This window comes from Rhinolophus sinicus, linkage group LG06 (genome assembly GCF_036562045.2).
Source record: "Rhinolophus sinicus isolate RSC01 linkage group LG06, ASM3656204v1, whole genome shotgun sequence".
In the NCBI taxonomy this organism is placed as follows: Eukaryota; Metazoa; Chordata; class Mammalia; order Chiroptera; family Rhinolophidae; genus Rhinolophus; species Rhinolophus sinicus.
Genome location: NC_133756.1, coordinates 61,446,165 through 61,453,970, shown reverse-complemented (window position 1 = coordinate 61,453,970; position 7,806 = coordinate 61,446,165). Strand labels below are relative to the sequence as shown.

At 38.8% G+C, this 7,806-nt stretch overlaps 1 pseudogene; it reads left to right on the top strand.

Moving 5' to 3' along the window:
* Window positions 1–4,147: 4,147 nt before the first annotated feature.
* LOC109448694 (large ribosomal subunit protein eL32) lies at window positions 4,148–4,533 on the top strand (annotated as a pseudogene).
* The last annotated feature ends 3,273 nt before the right edge of the window (window positions 4,534–7,806 follow it).

Sequence of the window (7,806 nt, the reverse complement as noted above, 5' to 3'; positions counted from 1 at the left end):
GTTTATGTTTTGGGGTATTCCAAACACATGCATGTTATCCCTAAACCGAAATTTGGAACATTTTCCCACATAATATGTCCCTGAAAGGTACCCTCTTTAACACACGTACATATTGACAACATTCAGCCTATTAATCTAAATTTAGGCCAGGAGCAGAAACCTTATCTTAAAAGCCGTCTTGCCTTGATCCTGTCTTGCTTTATCTCCTAGGGGCTTGTGATCAGCAGGGGGGGGGGGCAGTCTAGACAGAGACCTGGGGCCAGGGTGTGGAGCTGGAGGGCCTGAAACCCTTTGTCAAAATCCCCTGAAGCATTGAAGGGGAAACAGCCTCGTTTACCCCCTCCTATAAAACTCCATACCCCTTTTTGCTTGGGGAGGTTATGGTCTTTTCTAGCCTGACCTCCCACAGCTCAAACACGCCAAATAAATTCTAATAGACCAATCTTGGTCTCCTGTGACTCATTCCTAGGCTGTGCCTAACACAGCCATTCATTCATTTACCAAATTTTTATTAATGGGTGTCTACAATGTGCCAGGCACTGTTTGTTTTAAGCACTGGGCACACACTGATAAGTGAATAAACTAGAAAATGTCCATGGGGCTTTTATTTGGGTAGTGGGAGGGCAAAAAAAAAAAAAGAACAAATAATATAAAAATAAACAAAAACATATATAATGTCAGATGGTGACAAGTACTAAGAAGATAAAGTGGATAAGGGGGATTGAATGGCAGAATGGGGGGCAATTTTCATTGGAGTGGTCAGTGATGTACTTCTTTTTTTTTTATTAAATTTATTGGGGTGACAATTGTTAGTAAAATTACATAGATTTCAGGTGTACAATTCTGTAATACATCATCTATAAATCCCATTGTGTGTTCATCACCTAGAGTCAGTTCTCCTTCCATCATCATATATTTGATCCTTGATGTACTTCTTTAGCTCAATAGTATTTGTTGAGCTCTCTCTGTGGCAAGGCACTGTGGTAGGTTCTGAAGCATTCCCTATACAATCCCTGCCCTCAAGGGATTTAGTATTTGTGGTAGATGGAATTCTGTGGTGTTCCCTAAAATTCCTGCCCCCTAGTGTACACACCCTGTGTAATCCCCGAGGTTGCGAATATGATGTTATAATCATTCTTGTGGTTAGGTTATGTCGTATGGCACAGCTGACTTTAAGAAAGGAAGATTATCTGGGTGAGCCTGACTGAGTCACGTGAATCCTTAAAAAGGACCAGGCTCATCCTGAAGAGATTTTAAGCAATATAGAGATTTGAAGCCAGGAAGGCTTAATGCTGCTTGTTTTGAAGGTGGAGGAGGCCAGGAGTAAAGGAACTAACAATGGTTTCTAGGAAGTGGGAGTAACCTTAGGTCAAGAGCCACTAAGGAGACGGAGACCTCAGTCCTAGAGCTGCAAGGAACTGAATTCTGCCAACAACCTGAATGAGCTTCAAAGCTCATTCTTTCTTGGTCAAGTCTCCATATGAGAACTCAGCCCAACTGACTCCTTAATTGCAATCCTGTGAAAGCCTGGGCAGAGAACTTGGCCATGTTGTGCCTGAACTTCAGAGTTACAGAACTATAATACGATAAATGGGTGTTATTTTAAGCTGCTAAATTTGTGGTAATCTGTTATTGCAGCAATTAAAAAAAAACACTAATATAGAATCTAATAAGAATTCTGGTTTCCAGTCCAGCATATACAAAGTTTGGAAGTCACCACTTTATCCTAACAAGAAGTAAACAGCTGAACAAACAGAACAATCAACTCTTTTAAAATACATAATAGAAGTGAGGTCACAGGACAAACCCACTGCCCTCAGAATTGGAGAGATCAATGGGCAAATACAGAGAATCACAACTTACTGGAGCAGAAACTTCCATGGGAACTAGTGCTGGTAAAAGGAACCTGAACTGTAATTGACAAGTTGCTGGGGGCTACATATAGACAATACTGAGAGATAAAAATTCCAAAGGGACCTAGTCTTTGTAGGTCCCCACACTTTTGTAAGTTTTGCCTCCAGGAATGCTACCAGGTCCTCACAAGGAGTATCACAGAAAAATACCTTCTTGCTTCCAGCAGGGGGAGGGAAAAAGAAACCATTTTAAAATACACCAGAGCATTTTGTTCTTAAGATCTGCCTTCAGGAAAAACTCTTTAATCAGAGCTAACCTGCTGGGGTTTTATCAAAGCCTAACTGATCTGGGGCAAGGAAATACCCAACTCCAGTTGATTCTATCACTCCACATGGGAGAAGGGAAATACCAAATTGCAGCCCATTCTAGCCATCCTGTCCCACCTAAAAGGGTAGGGAGGAACTGAGAGGCATATGTGAAGTTCATAGCCCAGATTCATAGGCTTAGTAAAAGACTGAGACCTAATCACAGGACCATAAAATGCTTCCTCTCCCCTCACCCCTTATCACCACATACTGAAGGTCTATTTATAGTTCTCTTTACACAGTACATCATGTCCAGCTTTCAACAAAAAATTAAAAGGCATACCAAAAAAAACCAAAAAAAACACACAACATAGTTTAAAGAGACAGAGCAAGCATAAGACCAGACTCAGGTATGTCAGAGATGTTGGAATTATCAGACATGGAATTAAAATAACTACAGTTTATATACTAAGGCCTCTAGTGGAAAAAGTAGACTTCATGCAAGAACAGATGGGTAATGTAAGCAGAGAGATGGAAATTTTAAAAAAGAACCAAAAAGAAATGCTAGGGATAAACACACACACACACACACACACACACACACACTAACAGAAAAGGAGAATAACTTTAGTAGGCTTATTAGTATACTGGACTGAGGAGAAACATCTCTGAGCTTGAGGATGCCTCAATAGAAACATCCAAAACTGAAAAGCAAACAGAAAAAGACTGAAACAAGCAGAACAGAATATCCAAGAACTGTGGGATAACTGCAAAATGTATAACATATGTGTAATGGGAATGCTAGAAGGAAAAGAGAGAGATAAAGAAACAAAAAATATTTGAAACAATAATGACCGAGAATTTCCCCCAAATTAATGCCAGACACCAAACCACAGTGGCAGGAAGCTCAGAGAACATAAGCAGGATAAATACCAAAAAAGTTACACTGGGGCATATCATTTTCAAACTACAGAAAATCAAAGATAAAGAAAAAAATCCTGAAAAGCCAGAGGAATAAAACAGTTTACCTATCGAGGAGCAATGATAAGAATTACATCCAACTTCATAGAAATCATGAAAGCAAGGTGAGAGTGGAGTGAAATATTTAAAGTGCCAAGAGAAACAAAACACCAACCTAGAATTCTGTACCCTTTTACTATAGACTAAAAGGGTCCACTTGCCTGTGCACACCCAAGCCAAAATAAGACCTGAGCAGGAGTTTGCAGCAAAGAAAGGAGAGATTTATTTAAGGAGTTAGCACCAAGCCCAGAGACACAGGTGAGCTAGTGACCTCAACAACCTGCCTCCCCTATGGTCTCTAGCAGTTAGGTTATATAAGGGAAAAATAATTACCCATGGTTACTACGGGAATTGGGATTGTGGGCTCTACTGGATGGTCGGGGCTAAGACAGAGAGCAATAATCATGGCTTCAGATTCTCATGTCAGTCATGGCATTATTTGGTCCAGTTCCCAGGGGATGAGGTCCATGGGGCCATTCCAGACATGAGTCTGGAGCTGAAACATAACTGAGGCTAAGGTATTATCTTTGACTAAAATCTTATTCTAGTTTGAGGTTTGGTTATTGTATCTTGGTCATGTTGATAGACCTGAAGCTTTATTCTTAAGTGAGTTTGATGCTGAATAGGATCTACTGTCCTAAAGGCTTAATGAGTAAAAGGATGGACATACAGTATATGTACAGGTAAGAGGATCTGGGCAAAGGAATGCAACTGAGTTGTAGTTCTATCCAGCTAAACAAGGCTAGCCTAATGAAAGCAGAATGCATGCTAAAGAAATGAAGTTCATGTGCAGTTACACCCTGAGAAATTATCTTGCAAAAGTGAAGGGGAAATAAAGATGTTCTCAGACAAACAAAAATTGAGGGAATTTGTTGCCAGTAGACCTGCCTTGCAAGAAATCTTACAAGTTCTTCAGACTCTTCCTCAGCGTTGCCTGTGGAGGTGGTAGCCATATTTTACTTGGCATCATGGCTGCCCTCGGATCCCTCATGAAGCCTCAGATCATCAAAAAGAGGACCAAGAATTTCATCCAGCACCAGTCAGACTGATATGTCAATATTAAGCATAACTGGTGGAAATCAGGAGACATTGACAATAGGATGTGCAGAAGATTCAAGGGCCAGATTGTGATGCCTGACACTGATCTGGGAGTAACAAGAAAACAAAGCACATGCTGCCAGAAGTTCCTGGTCTAGAAGGTCAAGGAGCTTGAGCTGATGTGCAACAAATCTTACTGTGCTGAGATTGCTCACTCTCCTCAAAGAACCACAAAGCCATTGTGGAAAGAGCAACCCATCTGGCCATCAGAGTCACCAATCCCAATGCCAGGCTGCACAGTGAAGAAAATGAATAGACAGCTTGTGTGCACATTGTATTTGTGTTAATAAAACCATAAAATTCTGCCAAAAAAAGAAATGTTCTTCAAAGAGAAGGAAAATGATATTGCTCAGAAACTTGGATCCACATAAAGAAAGAAAGAGCTTCAGAGAAGGAATAAGTGAAGATAAAATAGAATCTAATAAGTGAATATGAAAAGTATATTAGCATCTATAAAACAAAGGGTACTCACAAGGGGTGGGGACAACCTTTGCTTTTTGAATAACAAAATGAGTAAATAATGGGGGGCTGTGGGCAGACACAGAAACTAATTTAAGATGACTGAATCTTGATTTTTCTGCTCACAACTTATTTATGTTGTCACTGCCTTCTCAGAAGTCTTCAGGAGTGCCCAGTGCCTACAGGAAAGTTTACACCTCTGCGCTGGACATTCATTCCAGCCCTCTGTGACCTACCATTCCAAACTCATCTCTTATTGTCTCCTAGACTCTCCAGACTCTCATTAAGAGTTGAATTTTGCAATCCACTGTCCTTTGGATGGTCCAGAATGCCTTCTCCTCCATCATTCCACACCATTCCTTTAGCTCAGAATAGAGTAGAATCATTACAAACAAGACAAGGCATGCGGAAGAAAACATTTTAACTCTAGCCCTTATCTACAGAATCTAGAGACAATAAAGTGATCATAAATACAAGAGGACTGCAATCATAGCATGTCACCTCCTTGCCAGAAGTGTTCAATGGCTTCCTATTTCCTATGAAATAAGATATTAGATCTTTAGACAGGTGATCAAAATCTTCTAAGATATGACTTCAACATGCCTTTCCAAAACCATTTCCTGTTACACTGGCCTATATGTTTTCCTGACACTGTATTGGCACTTGTTTTTGCCATCTTTATTCTTTGCTCAAGCTGGTCCCTATTCCTGAAATGTCCTTCTCCTCTTTATCCACTTTATCAAATCCTGAGGCTCAAAGAGTTTCAGTGACTTGCTCAAGGTCACAGAATTTAGGTAAATCTCACTTTTTCCACAAAAAATCTTTTTAGGTCAGGATCAATCTTGTCTTCCCTAATACTTTTGTAACACTTTGATCCTAGTACTCATCAAACCCTATCTTGCCTTTTCGTTATTTATATATATATTAGAAGAGACCTGTGGGTAAGCACGTGGTTCCAGAATTAGACAGCTTGAGCTCAAATCCTGGCTCAGTCACAAACTACGTAACCTTGAAGAAGTAACTGGACATTTTTGACCTTAAGCTTTGTCACTTATAAAGGGATATATGAAAATACCTACCTTTCAGGATTTCCCACTATATAATAATTTAATTGTTGATAGAAATGGGCTTTTCCATACTTGTATTTCCTTTGGCTCTTAACACAGTGTCCCATAAATCATATAGCTAGAAAAAAAAATGGTGGGGGGTGGCCAGTAGCTCAATTGGTTAGAGCATGGTGCTCTTAACAACAAGGTTGCTGGTTCCATCCCCTCATGGGCCACTGTGAGCTGCTCCCTCCACAACTAGATGGAAACAACTACTTGACTTGGAGCTGATGGGTCCTGTAAAAACACACTTAAAAAAAAAAAAAAAAGGTGGTTTTATTAAATCCCTTGAATATTTTTGGATCATGCTGTTTAGTTCTTTAGTCTTTTTAGTTTTTAAACTTCATTTTTATCAAGTCACGGTGAAATTGTTGGTTTCCTTTCCTTAAAATCAATATATATATTCCATGAATAATAGTATGGACTAAAAAGGGGTTCATGGAAAGTAACCTCACAGGGTGATCTGATCATAAATTCCTCACTGGGCAAGTCATGGTAGGTAGTAATGTCCCAGGCACATATAACTTCTTTAGTAAAAGGTTTATCTTTGTCTTAAGCCAGCCCTGCCCATTGTTCTTCCGCATCTAGGTTAACACACCTTTAAAGTGCCAGAAGTAATATATTTCAAAGGAGTAACCACCCTCAAGAGAACACATAATCTTGTTAACTATCCTGTAATCTAATCCCCACCTTGTTTTCTCTCATCAGTCATGTCATCTTCCTTGCATTTCATCCTTAATTTCTAATACTGCAAAACTGTCTTTCTCTGGAGCATTTGAGACTATTCATCCCGGCAATTGTGATCAGTTTTGGCTAAAATAAATTCTTGCAAAAATTCTGTACAGGTTTGGACATTTCTTACATCAACAATAGGCATCTTAAAACCTTTTAATTTTTCCCTTTTTTTCTCGAGGGACATGGTAACTTTTAAGAGGAGCAAATCATACGGGGTATCAGAGCATTTCTGTCAGGAAGTATAGTCATTTCCACCTTGGACCCTTCTGGAACTGAAGAAAGAAGGTGCTTACTCAGAAGCTGTCTGGTTTCAGGATGAAAGCAAAGTAGTATTTTTTAATATTAGAGAAAGGTTGCCTCCCTTTGTTTATGAAAGAAAGAAAGAGAGAGAGAGAGAGAGAGAGAGAGAGAGAGAGAAAAGAAACTTGTTTAAACAGGTTCTTAGAAGATTGTTTTTGCCAAGTGAGTGTTCTATGTGGTGTACTCAGTTTGTTATAGGAGATGGTTTAAACAAAGACTGTGTTGCTAGTTGGTGAGGTGGCTCCGTAATTCATGCACACACATGAAAGATGATCATTGTGCTTAAAGAAACTGGCATGAATAAGGCCCAAACTGAGTGGTGAGAAATGCACCCAAGTTGGGTTCATGATGTCATTCTGCTCTTTACAAGTGGTATGATCTGGAGAAATGCTCTAAATCTGTTTTCTTACTTCTAAAGTGGAGATAATAACATTTGCCTCAACTATATCACAGATTTATTACAAGGATAAAGGGGGGTATATAAATTTAGAATAATTTGTGAAGAATATAATGATATAAAATATGAAAAGTACTATAACACTTAATTTTCCATTAATTTAACCTGCCACACATTCCGTTTGGAAACAGCTAGGATACAAATAATTACAGCCCATACACAGCTGAAAAAAGAATAGTATATGATTATTTAACATATGAAGATAATCTGTTGTTTTCATTTGTAATAAAATAAAATATGAATTGACAAGATATTTAAGATATCAAAATTCTCAATTCATGTTACTAGCAAACACTTTAGTGATTATTTTGACAGGTGGCAATACATCATATTCATAAAGGTAATTTCATTGAAGAGCAACGAACGGTATAGCCAATATTGCTATAGCTTTTGAAGGAGCTTATAATGATAATTATAGGTTTTTCTTTCTTTCTTTTTTTTTTTTAAAAGATTTTATTGGGAGGGGGAACAG